This window comes from Taudactylus pleione, unplaced genomic scaffold (assembly GCF_031769625.1).
Source record: "Taudactylus pleione unplaced genomic scaffold, aTauple2 ptg000201l, whole genome shotgun sequence".
In the NCBI taxonomy this organism is placed as follows: domain Eukaryota; kingdom Metazoa; phylum Chordata; class Amphibia; order Anura; family Myobatrachidae; genus Taudactylus; species Taudactylus pleione.
In genome coordinates, this window is record NW_028284603.1 from 19,796,119 (window position 1) to 19,809,941 (window position 13,823).

The 13,823-nt window shown below is 45.6% G+C and overlaps 1 protein-coding gene across 1 annotated transcript in view; it reads left to right on the forward strand.

Annotated features, from left to right (window-relative positions):
• THADA (THADA armadillo repeat containing) overlaps window positions 1-13,823 on the forward strand; it is a 732,316-nt gene that overhangs the window by 620,772 nt on the left and 97,721 nt on the right.

Here is a 13,823-nt window from a genome sequence, read left to right on the forward strand (position 1 = left end):
GTAATTCGTAGCATGAGATAGGTCAGTGACTTATTAGCTGATGCTTGATCAGATACTTTAAACCTTACAATGCAGTATATTTATCTTTGAGAAAAGGACACTGTCCTTCTGTAAATTATACTAAGACATATACTCATTGCAATGATTTTCATAAAGGTTATATTTTTTAAAGTACGTGATACAGATGTGCCCAGATATCTATCCTCCGTGCGCTAAAAGTCGCGCCACACATAACTCAGGAGCTCAGTGTGACTTTGTATCGCCGAGTGTATTTTTTGTGCGTCTTTTTACCGTCAAAAGCGTCTTTTCGCACAACAATGCTACTAGATAACACAAGCACATTCTGCTGATTAAAATGATATGCAGCACGCCTATGTTAAACATTATGTTACAGTGTTACAACCACTGACACTGTAACGTAGCATTTTGCATGCAGATACACCCACAGCCATACACAGCTATCTCGTCGCATATGTGTGCAAATAAGACGCATTTGAAGGTAAAAAGATGCACAAAAAGACTCAGCGCTAACGAGGCACGCCACGGCATGGCGCGACTAGAAGGGCTGTTTAACACGCAAGGTGGTATATGTGGACCCATCTGTATGTCCTGTGTGAGAATTGACATCCAAACTACTCCTTGATTATTTTATTGAACACATTTCTTACACACAAAACAGTAATCCATATTGTAGGCTGAGCCGATGTTCATTTGAATGCAGCCTATCAATAGACTAGAAACTATTGACATTGCTTTTGGGTTATTAGAAACCCGAGATTACTATGCCACATTGCTGATTGCTCTCTATTATGTTCTTTACAAAAGTATTTTGCTAATGCTCGAAACTTGTAATTTAATTACTGTGCTGAGCGCACGTTGGTCACCAGGTTACTGCCAGCACACAACAAAGACCTAGGACTAAAGTGGTCTATTTGCCTTTCCCACCAAACATACATGTCCTACTTCACATGTTCTGACAACTTTCTCATGAACGTTGATTCTTCTACAAAATGGCCACTTCCTCTGCATTATAGCCAATGGTTTGATTTTAAAAAGTAAATTTTAGTTACTTTTTCCAGATGTTTTAGCTCAATCATTGTCGTGATTGTCCATGAGTAAAACTGTACTCTATTTAGGAAAATAACTACACATCCAAAATTCATTAAATAGTCATAAACCAACCAGACATGGCAGAGGGAATTGGAAAATGAGCTCGCTGAAGAGTTGAGAAGACTGCACTTGAGACGTGCAATTCAGCAAAGAACATATTCATTTGTTCTACCAATAAAAGAATATTTATAAAATCATCTTTAGCTGGCACTTCACGCGTACATAACTAGGTCCAATGTTCCCAATGAGTGGAGGTGATTGTGAATAAGCTGAAGCACTGTTCCATCTATGGTGGCAATGTCCAAACAGAGCAGTTTTGGATGGAAAACCTAAAACATGCGTTTGGCTCACTACCAATTGTTCCAGCTAAATCATAACATGCTTTTTGGGAAACTGACCAAATTAATATCTTACTTATTAGCTGAACCTGATGTGCAATATCACAAGCTTAGAAATCCCCAAGAATTCCAGTGCTGGTATCAGCCTCAGTAGTATAGATTAGATGCCACTTGTGGAATGCTACATAATATTCATACAAAGAAAACTATAAAATAAACCGCAAGTGTCAATGAAAAATATAGAGGCTTCTACGTCTTTTATGTGCACTGTGAGTTTGCTTGGCTGGTTTGCATGTATGTACTTGTAAACATGTTGCTGACTACTTTATAATACCATTTATCTGTAAGATGTTCTTCCTGAAATAATGATGGAACTAAGAGGTCTATGTACAAAGCCTTGGAGAGAGATAATGTGGATGGATATAAAGTACCAACCAATCAGCTCCTAACTGTCACTTTAAAGGCTGTGTTTGAAAATACAGTCAGGAGCTAATTGGTTGGTACTTAGGAGCTAATTCAGAGGCGCTCCCGATGTTTGCGCATAGCGCGTGCGCCGCTACCGGCTTGCGCGAGCTCCGCTGAGCGACTGAAGTTCAGTCGCTACGGGGCTCGCAACAAGACGGGGCAGCTGTCGATGGTGAGCAACAGCTCGTCCCGTTTTGTGGGCGGGTAGGGGGGGTGGCTGGCCAAACGCAGGCGTTCCCTTAGGAACGTCTGGCGTTTCATGGGCAGGCAAACTGACATCACTACTGATGTCAGTAGTGGACTTTCTGCTTTATTAGAGCAGGGAGTCCACTCGACCTTGCGGAAGCCTAGACCCTACCGCAGGGTCTTGTCGCAAGGCCGATGGTGCGATTATCGCGATGGTCTCTTGGCCGCTCGCACAAGCTGTGGGTGGTCTCCCACAGCTATGCAAGCGGCTGGAGAGAAAGAAAAAAAAGCGCCCACAGACCCAACCAGCGGCTGCGAGCGGATCTGAATCAGGGCCTTAATCTCCATCCACTTTATCTCTCTACAAGACTTAGTACATAGACCCCTAAATTTGGTAGAAGGAGCAATTCGTTTGTGAGATTCATCCTTTTGTTGATAGCAATATATAGGGGCTGTTCCAGGGTCGCATGCAATGCCGATGTTCACATAGTTGATATGTTATTTGCTACTGCGTGTGCTCGAAAATCCCTAAAAACTCCGCCGACGCATGCGTTACACGTACAAAGGCGCTGTTGCGATTGAGAAGCACAGTGTCAGAAATGTCTTGGAAAAGTGTAGGGAGTTTCTGTGTGGCGATGCGGGAGGTGGCTGAACAGATGCACGGAGATGGTGCGCCTTATGGGCGTGTTATGGGAGTCTTGGTGGGTGTGGCGCTGAAGTGTATGCATACTCAATCCTTTACTTTGGACGTCATACTCAGACAGAAAATCTGAACCTGCCACAGGGCTGGTGCAAGATTTTGATGGTGTGACCGATGATGGCGTCTAAAGAAGCACCAGGCGGTATTACAACATCTACAGATGGTCAAAGTGGGCGTCTCAGTCCTTGCACATTCATACGCATGGGTGTACACTAGAGAAGGAATTTGCAGCAGAATTTGCATAAAGTCGCAGATGGGCAAGTACCTAAAGCCGCGGCCACGTCTGCATCCACCCATAGTGTCCTGTGCAAATTTCATTCTCCACAATAAATTTAGTGGGTTGTAATTTTTGTAGCTCTTCCATTGTCAGTCTACGGTAGCATAAACTGATATGTGATTTGGCCAACCATCTCTACATAACCACCAAACCCTAATAACATTTAGGCTGCTTAGAGGCCAATAGCGAAAATCCGACCTGAAACCCAACAAACCCTGTGGATACAGGGCACCAAGGCATTACCAGCCATAGCCTAAAGGCCAACTAATCAAGCGCATAAGGGTCACAAGGTGGCCTTAGCAATGTGGAGCTAAGACCACTCAGCCATGTGGACCTAAGGCACAGCAGCCATTTGGGTTTTATGCAAGTTACCACCTTGCAAAGGAGCTTTCAGCAGCCAAAGTTACCCCATAGAGGGAATCATTCTACTTGACAGACCCCACCTAGGAGCTTTTGGGTCCATTGTCTTATGGTCCACTGTTTATTCTTATCCCTATATAATGTTTATTTATATAGGATAGGCTAAAGCCTGTCCTTACCAATAAATTAAAGCAAGCGTTCTTGCCTAATTGGGCAAAATACCTACACACAAGGGTGCAGTGGGTGCTGAGTACCATAAGTACTATTTACACTACAGTTTAATGATGAGTAAGAAAAAACACACAAGAATGGTGAGTATGTGCACCATTAATCATGGCACAAGTATATAGAGAGTATAATAGACTAATATTGCTTAGGTATTAATCCTACACACCCATGTAATCTCATAACACATCTCAGTTATAACTATTTTAACACACTGGCATACCTGCGTTCGGCCGACCACTCCCCATATCCACCCACAAACGGCACTTCCTGTCAATCACTTTTCCCTGGGTCTACACTGTGGACGCAGTGAGCGGTTCGTGCACTGCGACGCAGACGCATGTGCAGACCGTGAACATCGGCCGATTGCGTGCGTCTGCATGCGTGCGTTCCTTGCTGAATCAGTCCCTCAGAGGCCTTTGTTTTGTAGCAATCTCGGTCCATCCTCTGGCACCTTTGTTGTTACTTGAAGACGGTAGCTGGTCAAAGCCTCTGTCATCTGCATTTCTCTACACCTAATTCATGTACTTTTTTGTGGGTACGAGATATGGGAGGGGGTAGGTATGTTTTCTGGGGCAGAGCCTGTAGATCAGCAAATTATGGTCAGAAGGAGAGAGAAGAATGTCAGTGAAGTGATGCCAAAGCACACGTATAGCAATAGTGGTCTCCAACCAGTGGCATTTTTGCCGTGGGACAACAGATGTATTTCTCCAAAGCCATCAATTATGTTCTAAATAATTTTTCCACCAATGCAGAGTTTCGCTAAGTCCATTTTGTGGACAGGACTTAGAATTTTGAACATTGCAGATGCTACGTAGCAAGTGTACAAATCTATGGGCGAGTCGTACAAGTCTCAGCCGCATCTCCACTTGCTATCTGAGCAACTATACATCTTTAAATCAGTGCACATAGAGGTAAATTTACTAAAGTGAGAGTTTGCAAACTCTGTAGAGTTTGGTAATTTTTTCTCACTCTAAAATTTATTAATATCAAACTCTGGAGAGAGATCTTCTTTGCTACGGGAAATTACTGGAAAGTTAGCAAACTCTCTTCAATTCACCATCGGCAAAGCTCGAGAACCTTTTTACAGGTGAAGATAGGATTCAGGAATATACCAAGCAGAAAGTTTCTAAACTCTCATGAGATGGAAAAACTCTCCTGTAAAAACCTTGTGAAATAAATACACCTGACTGTGATCTGCGAGTTTGGCAGAAACATACACAGATCACTGTGATCCATGTATGTTTCTGCCTGTAAATATAAAAAAAAGTTTTAAAGGCAAAAAAAAAAAAAAAAATTACATAGCCCCCCCAAAAAAAGACTAACTAACCCCGGACTTGCCAGCCAGTCCTGGTTCTTAAAATTAGATTTTCACGTCCCCTTCCCAATGTAAAGTATCCTGCGGAAGTACCTGAAAAAAAGATCCAATACTCACCTTTTGTCCCACGATGTTCTCCGCAGAAATCCAATAAGGGCCACGGACACACTGCAACTACATGCTTCAGCATATTGTTACAGTACGCTAATGACAGTTCATGGAGAATGAGCTATCATTCGTTCCGGGCTGCGAGACAATCAGCGGCGGCTAAACATTAGCGGCCACTCATTGGCTGGACCCCACGTGGAGGAGCCGCTCATTTACTAAGTCCCCGTGGGTCCCAGCCAGTGAGCCAATGTTTTTTTACACATTTGTTTATAGGTGAACTACACGTACCACGGACTTATAATGCCCCGCATGCTGGTACTTGTGGTTCTCCAAGTACCAGCATGCTGGGGTGCTTGCTGGGACTTGTAGTTCCACTGTAAAGACAAAGTGTATAATTGACATTTTTAACACTACACCTACACTATCAACCCACCGTCCAGGGGTGGCGGGGATAGCTCCGGGCTCTCAGCCTAGGACAGGGGTGCACTGGAGAGGGGGACCCCTTTATTGGGGGGGTCCCCAACTCCCCAGGGATCCCTGGCCTGGGCTGACTAGTGGTCATGGCTGATACTGCGGCTGGGGGGCCCGGTGAAAGGGCACCCCTGGTTGTGGCATTAGTCCCCAGCTAGAAAGGGTCCGGAACTGGTTTTAAATATAGGGGTACCCTCACTCATTTTTTTTCCCTCCTATATTTAAAACCAGGTCTGGCCCTGCAGCCTGGTGCTGGTTCTTAAATTATGGTGGAACCCTACTAATTTTGTTCTCCGTAATTTTAAGAACCAGGACAGCCTGGCAAGTCCGGGGCTGGTTAGGCTTTAGGGGGGGGGGGGGCCCTATGTCATTTTTTTAAAACTTTTAACCCGTTTTTTTACAGACTTGAACACAAGCAGCTTACACATATCTCACTGATATGTGCAGGCTGCTTGCTCAGGAGAGTTTTGCGGAGAGAAGACACTGCAATATCAGGTGAGTAATCTCCTGCAAAACCTGGTACTCGGGAGAGAAATCTCATTCTGCTTCACCATCGGACATCTCACTCTCAGCTAAACTCACTTCTTGGTAAATTTTGGAGTCTCAGGAGCCTCAAATCACCTGAGTTTCGGCGTAGCTAATTTAGTTGAAAAAAATGCAAACTCTCCCACACTCGATTCTTAGTAAATAAACCCCGTAGTGTAAGTGCAAAGGCGGTCAACTTAGATATAACCCTGGATCAGCCCCTTTGATTTGACTTATGCAGTATATTTCGATGCCTGAACAGTATATGGATCAGATGTGGCCTTTCTATAGCACATTAGCTTTTGTGTACAGTATGTGTGATCAAGGTACAAAGGCCCTCATTCAGAGCCGCTCGTCAGCGGCAGTACGCTCGTTCCGAGCGATGTTTGCACATCTGCGCATGCGTACGGTTTTTAGTACGCATGCGCGAACCAGTCAGTGCGGGCAAAAATCGTTTGTACGCTATATAGCGAGTGCCTGCTATTTTGAGTGACAGAATGAGGCGTATGTGGGTGGTAACAGGGGAAGGTGCTTGAAAATGGGGAGTGGAGATCCGAATGCAGGCGTGCTTAAAGGTCAAAACGGGCGTATTATGGGTGTGCATAATTAATACAGCAGCGTCATTGACCACGTCACTGGGTTATTTTATAGCCAGAACTGCTCGCAAATTTGTGGTAGCAAACACCAACCACAAGAATAGCGAGCAGTTCATACGCTGCTCGATGTACTCGATTAATCTAATAAATAGCGGACATGACGTATGGTGCGAGCGGCCAGGGGGCGTTTTTAACAAATAAACGAGCGTATGTTTTGCTCGCTCGTTCAGACTTAGAGGTGTGAACAGACTGCAATTTGCGAACGGATCATTTGAATAGCCACCCCTTGTTTTTGAACGAACGACCGCAAATAGCGAACGGCTCTGAATGAGGGCCAAAGTTCCGTGTGAAGAAGTGGTCATCTGTGCTTTAAGAAATAAAATTGGAAATTCCTTGCTTTGTATTGAGTTAGCATGTTGTTTTGCTTCCATAGTTTAGCGACAACTTTAATTTCTTCTACATTGTTCTGAACTATGTGCTGGCAAGTGGCAAGCTGGCGGAGCCAAATAATAGCAAGATGGATAGCTTGTGCCTGATTAACTGATTTTTTCCTTCAAAGCCCTCACATGCAAGTTCAGGTTACTGAACCCAAATGAATCCATAACACTGCGCATTAAAACAGCTACAGATTGCTTTGGCAGGAGGAGTATCCGTTTACTGCCTCTCCATTTGTTTTTCTTTTTAGTTTCACTTATTTTTACAGTCTTCGGTTTGACCATCATTTAACTTCCAAGTTATGATAAATCTTCCAGCATTCCCTGTTTTGTTCTCAAATCCCTGCCCATGTTTCCTCCCGAATGCTCAGTCTTTTGTGTCTGATGTATGTATCTTTATAAACTCCTTCATCTATCTTCTTAATGGGTTGTTGATAACCATCTACTTTATTATTTATTACATGTTTTTAGCCATCAAAATAAGTTGTGTTTTATTATATATTTATCTTAAGGGGTATAATTATTAACATATACTGATAGGACGTGTCCAGGTAGCCAGATGAGACCCCTGACTGAGACTTTCAGTTCCACATATTAAAGGCAAAGAAAATATTTAAAACATATCACACATTGACCCATTGAGAATTTATTTTATTCATACATGGTAACTGATAACAGGAGGATTGCGGCGTTACATGTTATCTCGCGATCCTTGCTGTATAAGATACCCCACGTGTTTTATGCAGAAGCTGTCGCCATGGTGACCAATTGATGTTTTGGGAAAATAGACTCATTAGTTTTCAAATGTATAAATATGTGAAAACAGCACTAGACTGGTAGACCCCCTATAATGTTTGTTGCATTAAACAAAATGGGTGCTAAAAAATCATTCAGAAATGTACCTCCTAATGGCACGATGGGGCGAGACTTTACCCACCAGGGGCATATCTAGGCCATGATAATGACTGCTGCATACTACCCTCCAAACAACTGTTCATTGCCGGGTGTAGTTGGGAGATATAAACGTAAACTTACAGGAGCTTATCATAACTGAAAATACTTTGAGATGCAGTTGTCATTGTGGATTGTCCTGTTGTTTTGTCACTTGAAGGGTTCCTAATAAATGATAACCTAGAACAAAAGCTTGCATTCAGCTGCATCGGGTCTTTTACCAAGCAGAAACATTCCAAGATGCACAGATTATTGGGTTTGTTCTCACATAAACACCTATTTGTTTTCCAAGCACATTTTAAGGTTCAAGCCCTCTTCCCGGACTGGCCTCATAAATGTATCTGTGCCCAGTTTTGTCGGCTTGCAGATCTCCTGGAAAATGAACATGGTAGAAATACTGAAAAAGTCACTTAAAATCCAGCTTACTACTATTTTAGTACATACCTATGTCCTTGAAGATCCCAGAAGTGAGGTGTTAGGGGCATTTTTGAGCAGTTTGAGGTGTGGGCAGAATATTTCACCAAATACATTGGGTCTCATTTACAGTTAGGAGTAAGGCCAGCTAGAAGGTGTGATTTGACAGCTTGCAGAACCATGCTGCTTGCCCTGCAGGGGGTGCAGATGTAAAATGATTTATCATTGGGAGTGGGGCGCTTGAAATAGAGCTGCCCAGTATTTCTGCAAAACAGACAGGGTTTTCCATGCACGCAAAAAGAGAATTACATTAGGAGCCCTTGCATGATTTGTCCAGATGCAAATGTGCAACCTGTAAATGAGACCCAATGCGATTTTCTTTTGGCTTCCATTTCCTTCCCCTTAGTTTTCAGACACATCTTTGTGTATTGTTTCTTTCCCATGATTTTTTTTCTTCCACTACAGCAATCAGTAACATAAAACTGAATTGAATTAAATAACTTGAGAATGTATTAATATCACATTATATTTATAAGGAAACCATGGTATTTGCAGGAAGCCAGAGTAAAATGGCTGCCTACACCGCTGGTAGTGTAGAAGTTATGCAGTGTTCTAGGTTCAGTTGGAAAAGTTCAACCCTATTTTCCATGTTTGTGCAAGATTTGTATAGCACATTGCATTATGCTGAGTTACACAATATCCCTGATACTGCAAAACACCCAATTTCATCAGTTGTACTGTTTTAGAAATATTGCTCGCAAGCGGGTCGATGTTGCCCAAGTGCGCAAGCGCACGACGGAGGCGGCTCCGTTGTGCGCTTGCCCGAGATCCGAATAACGACGGCCAAGCCGTTGTTATGGGTCTCGCACCAAAGGGGGCGTGCTGTCGATGGTGATTGACAGCACACCCCCTTTGGTGGGCGTGCCGGGGGCGTGGCTGCCCAGACGGAGGCGTTCCCATGGGAACGCCTACCGTCTGGGGCCGGCCCACTGACATCAAAAAGCTCCTGGCTGTATTTCCTTTAAGTCAGCATCCGATGCTGCATGTGGGTATAGCACCAGGTTATTAAAACACCAATTACACCTTTAATAACTGCCAGACTAGTGGTAGTGCCAGCCCTGCCTCCCTGTACTAGAGTGGTGAGGTAATCTGGAAACCCACACTGTTACCCTCTATTAGGTCCTGCTCTGAAGACAGGGGCAGAATGTTGCATCGTCCGGCCCATAGCAAATTTGAGTGAGGGACTAGTGATGCTTCGATTTCATAAGAGCAGATCTGAGGCCTCTCTTAAGCATGCAGGGTACCTATGCAGAGGAGCCCCAAGCTTTTGCATGCTTAGAAGAGACTCCAGCTTTGTTCTTTTGCTCTTCTTTGCATGTGCAAGTCTGGCGCATATTTATTCCATTCTGAACAAAACTTCAATGCATTTATGCCAGACTGGCACATGGAGTCTTGTGAAGGTGACCTGGTATTGCAGACCCCTCCATATCTGTGTCCCAAGGCACAACATTATTGTACACCCCCCCCCATACCCCTTTCCCTTGCATCAGATCAGCTGCTGATCCTTTTCTTCTACTTCAGGATCCATAGAAGGTCCACAGGGTGACCTTGGGGTATAGGCGATGCAGAGTCATCCGGGCACCTTACCCAGTAAATTCTTCTCCCAGGATGCAACGGATATCCCTTCATACCCCGCCTCCGGGCCGGAGGCTCCTCAGTTTTCATTGGGTGCCCGGCCGGAGACTGGTCACTGAACACGCCGCGGTGGTGTGTGCCGAATCGCAGTCCTGCGCTTCCACAAAGCCGCCTGGGACAGTGGGCTGGAGTTGGCGGGAATGCTCCAGCATCCTAGGGGTTAATCGCTGGCCAGGGGAGGCATCCTTCCCTGTTTTACAGCCGGCCCCTCCCCGCTGCACAGCGCGCCTTTCCACCGTGGTCTGGCTGAACTGTGACAGCATCCTCCTTCCGGTTCCACCCCCCATGAGTTCTTCGACGCCCATCTCCCCTGGCTGCGTATCGCAGATCTCGGCAGGCGGTGCGGTGTACGGGTCCCCCTACTTACCTCTCCTCCTGTTGGTGGTCAGTGTATGTAGCACTTTGTCCTACTAGACGCTAAGTCTGTGTAGTTGACCAATAAGTGCCATTAAGTGCAGGTAATGTTGTTCTGAATTTGTCTGCGACTGTATGCTAGCGCTGTCTGTCTGAGTTTCTCTTTCTACTGTCAGTCATTTTTTTTTTGCTATCTCTGTACTTATCCTGCTATTCTGAACCATATCACTGGCGTTGTGCGGGTGCGCTAAAGTTGCAGGCTGTCACTTTATTATACAGTGGTATCCTCTTTACTATGACTGGCAGTGAGAGTGATATGCCTGATTTGGTACTAAGCTGCTCTGTAAGAAATGTACAGCGGTATTAGGGGCGGGGGACATAATCTCTGAGGAGTTATGTTTGCGGTGTTATACCTCTCCAGGTCCGTCTGCGGCTTCTGCCGCCCAGCAGGAGCCGCCATGGGAGTGCTTTGTAAAAGCACTGACAACCATTGCGGGGCGTTTGGCGTTTTCCACAGTTCAGTTTTCAACAGCAGCACCTTTTGCCAGCGCAAAACTTGCTGCAACCATCTGCACCCACACAGGTGTTGCCCACCCAGTGATAATCCAGTTCCTGCTGTATGGCAAGGTGCGGCTGAGGTACGGCAGAGTGACGAACCCGTCAGCAGACCGGCTAAAAGGGTCTTGCTGTCGTCGCAATCTACTTTGTGGGATGAAGATGATGTATCATCTGTTGATGGACTGCTCCTGGATGAGTCTGACTCTGAGTCCCCTCCTCAAGAGGCAGGGGTCAAGTCAAAAATATATATTCCAGGTTTGATGCAGGCTGTGAAGGCAGACCTGATCATTGAGGAGGATGAGCCTCCTGCGCCTAAGTCTAGGCATGCATATTTCATGGATGAAAAGGTGACTGAGGCGATATTCCCATTGTCTGACCAACTGGTGAATCACTTGGAGGTAGCATGGAAAACGCTGGGGAAGTGTTATCAGCCACAGAAGCGTCTAGTGTTGGCTTATCTTTTTGCTGAGAATTCTTTTACCAAGTGGGAGACTCCACCAGTGGTGGATTCCCATGTCACACGCTTGGTAAAAAGCGCAACGCTACCTATGCCTTCCCTGTCGTCCATGAAGGATTTTATAGATAGGAAGGTAGAGGTCTGCCTTAAATCTGTTTATTCCCTTTTGGGGGCTGCGTGCAGACCAGCTATGGGCATTTGCTGGGTGGCTCGGGCCATGGAATGCTGGGCTAACAGCCTGGAAATATCCTTAGCCCCAAATGCTACCAGAGAACAGATGAATCTTGTGGGAAACCTCAGAGATTCTGCTACCTATATAAATGAGGCAGCATTGGATATTGGCTTACTAAATGCCAGGATTTCTTTGGCGGCCATTGCGCTCGCCGCTCTCTGTGGCTCCGTTCTTGGAGGGTTGATGCGGAATCTAAGAAGGGGTTGGATTGTTTGCCTTATGACAGCAGTGTCTTGTTCGGCCCTGATTTGGACAAAATTGTGAATACCTTAGCAGCAGCTAATTCGGCTTGTCTGCCTTCTGCTCCAGCCTCTTCGGGGGCTCGGACTCCGTCCTTTCGGACCTATCGGGCCCCAGGTAAGGCTAGAACTCAATCCTTTCCCAGGCCATCTACCGCCAAGAAATCTGCCAGGCATAAGAAGCAGCCCTGGAGTACCAGATGTCCGGCTGCCAAGCCTGATGACAAGCCCTCCGCTTGATGGGACGGGCCTCCTCCTGGGGGACTCAAGGGTGGGTGGCCGACTTCTTCAGTTTGCCCAGTACTGGTGTCCGACTACTGGTGTCAATTCTTTTGCACAGGACTTCCAGACAAGGCTTTGGCTTTTCAAGAGGTGGTACAATCCATGTTGCAGGCAGGGGTCATGGTACTGATCCCGTTGTCCTAAAGGGGAACGGGTTATTATTCAAGCCTTTTTCTAGTCCAGAAACCAAACGGTTCTTACCATCCTATTCTCAATCTCAGGTCCCTGAACAAATTCCTCAGGGTTCCCAGGTTCAGAATGGAAACCCTACGCTCAGTTATACTGGCTATGGAACCTGGAGATTTTATGGAATCCCTGGATATTCAGGATGTATACCTGCATATTCCAATTATTTTAGCTCACCAATGCTTTCTCAGGTTCGCTGTGTCACAACAGCATTTCCAGTTTCAGGCTCTGCCATTTGGCCTTGCCACTGCACCTCGGGTGTTTACAAAGGTCATGGTGGTAATGGCAGCCCATTTGCGGCTGCAAGGGATCCGCCTGTTACCTTACTTGGATGACCTCTTGCTACTAGCAGGGTCCACAGGGGTGCTTCACAACTACCTGCAGCTAACGATATTGGTACTCCAGATACACAGGTGGCTGATAAATTGGAAGAAGTCCTCACTGATGCCGTTGCAAAGGAAGCTCCATCTGGGAGCCCTGTTGGATTCACAACAGTAAAGGATTTTTCTGACAGCGAAAAGATCTCCACTTTGCAGTCGCGTGTACGCAGATGCCTTCACAATGTCCACTGAGCAATGCAGTTACTGGGATCTATGGTGTTGATGTTTGACATGGTGGAGTATGCCCAGTTTCATTCCCAGCCTCTGTAGCAATCGATCCTCTCCAAGTGGGATGGATTTCCCCATCATATACGGACTCAAATGATGGTGCTCTCTCCGGAGGTACGCCTATCTCTGACTTGGTGGCTACAGACGATCCACCTCACTGTCTCTCGATCGACACACCGTGGCTGTTGCCTCAACATCCGGACCTGTTGTCTCGGGGTCCTTGCCTCTACCCATATCTAGGTCGTCTGTCTTTGACGGCGTGGCTCTTGAGACATCCCTCTTAAGGTCTAAGGGTTTTACCGGCTCTGTGGTTAACACCATGCTCAGAGCACGCAAACCTGCTTCTGCTAGAATTTACCCAGGGTATTTAAGGATACTGCCTTTGAACCTCTATATACCCTGCCTATACCTTCTAATATCCTTCCTATAAACCTCTAAGGATGATGCTAATTTCCGTACGCAGTCATCCAGTAAATAAAGACTCCAGACCTAGAACATGTGGTTCCAAAGCACAAAGTATTATTCAAGTAAAAGTACAGCAGTTACACGCTATGATCCTCATATAATCTTAGCGCAAAGAGATTATACAGACCCAAGTACAATTATACATACGCAGCGCTCTCTGGTCCAGATGTTAGGCATCAGCAAGAAACCCCTCGTCAATCAGCATTCAGCACAAAGACTAGGAACCCAGGGTCAGAGCATATTTATACCCCCAAGAAATAAACAACACA